At 50.8% G+C, this 1,542-nt stretch overlaps 1 non-coding gene across 1 annotated transcript; it reads left to right on the top strand.

The window, feature by feature from the left end:
- Positions 1 to 224: 224 nt before the first annotated feature.
- Positions 225 to 408, top strand: LOC138223518 (U2 spliceosomal RNA). The gene has a single exon (XR_011181923.1). It is a non-coding gene; the product is annotated as a U2 spliceosomal RNA (small nuclear RNA).
- Positions 409 to 1,542: the final 1,134 nt, after the last annotated feature.

The raw sequence follows: 1,542 nt of genomic DNA, 5'->3' as shown, positions 1-1,542 counted from the left end.
AGACCACGCAAGTGGAACCATGGGTTCCTGCTGTGGCTGGTAATTAGTCTGATTAAATTTTACCATTGGGTTCTTGGAAGGACCTGGTGAAGCAAAGAAGTGGTATTTTGGGAGACAGCGTCACCTGGAAGGTGCACCACAACATCGCCATGGAATGCTGGAAGGGGCTGTTTTCTTTGGGGTGATTTCTGGAAGTTAGTTTGAGTTCTAGGGGATATGGTTTGATTGTAATTTTGTATTTTCTAATAAAAAAAATCTGTTCTCATCAGTTTATTTTCCGATACGTCCCCCATTGGGGGACCACATATTAAACGGATTTTTGGAACAGGGAACCAGATCAGGAGCTTGCTTCGTCCTCTTCACGCATCGGCCCGGTATTGCAGTGCCTCCAGGAACAGTGCACTACCTTCTCTCAGCGGTGAAAAGACGGACGTAGCCAGCCAGTCAGCAAGCAAGGTGGACTGGAGCTCCTTCTTCTACGGTCTCATCTCTTGTCCATCTGTGCATCTTTCTCTCCCTGTCTCTGTCCTCCCTCTGTGCACTCTCCTGCGTCCCGACTTTCTGGCCAGGCAGGCAGGCCCCTTTTCAGCTCCCGGGCGTTTTCCTTGTTTCAGGAACAAGAAAATCAATAGCAGACGAGCAAACTGATTCGGTTCCACTGGACAAAAAAAAAGGAGGGACAAGGCCAACTGCGAAGACCTTTTTCATGACCTTCCCGAGACAGCTCATGCAAATGGTGGCTGAAGATCTCTACTGCCTTCAAGACAACAAGGTAGAGAAATACATTGAGGCCTACATGGCCACGGACTCCTCATATGAGAAGGCAACAAAGCTGATCAGAGAAAGGTAAGCACACCAGTTTCTCCGATTTCAGGCCGGAACCAATGAGGAAGATGAACCAGAGGACCTTAACATTCCACACATACAATACCTTTGTGCCAATGGAACCGATAACAGCTTTCCTAGGGAGGTATGTAAATGTTCAAGAAGTGGAGACAGTCCGGCCACAAGGACAACACGTGACATCCTCTGATATCACAATTGCAAAAAAGAAGGGCACCTGACAAAAACTGCCGGGCTGCCAAGATGTGCGATGGATGCAGTGCCGAGGGACACCTTCGCCAATATAAGGTAAGCAAACCTTCGTTTGCACTGCCGGGCTGCCAAGATGTGCGATGGATGCAGTGCCGAGGGACACCTCCTTCACCAATATAAGGTAGTGGAAGCCGGCCAGCAGAAACCGGTCTCGAGACAAAGAGGGAGGTGAGCACAAAGAACCCGCACCTCCCCCGCAGAGAACCGAAACCGCCGAGGCCACACCTCCAGCCACAGTGGAGCCACAAGATGGCCGACCGGAGAAAGGGCCCTGGATAACTCCCACCAAGAAAGGAAAGAGGAAGCGGGAGAAGAGAAGCAGAGCGGACCCGCCATCGGAAGGCCAGAAGAAAAGAGTGGTGAGGGAGAACATCCTCGTACTATGGGAAACGAAACAACCCTGTACCCCGAGGCCCAAGGACAATAGGAGGAGGCAGCCCAGGAAGT

The sequence above is a fragment of the Lepisosteus oculatus genome, chromosome 16 (assembly GCF_040954835.1).
Source record: "Lepisosteus oculatus isolate fLepOcu1 chromosome 16, fLepOcu1.hap2, whole genome shotgun sequence".
NCBI lineage: Eukaryota > Metazoa > Chordata > Actinopteri > Semionotiformes > Lepisosteidae > Lepisosteus > Lepisosteus oculatus.
The sequence above is the reverse complement of the archived record's forward strand: the minus strand, read 5'-3'. Positions and strand labels throughout refer to the sequence as shown.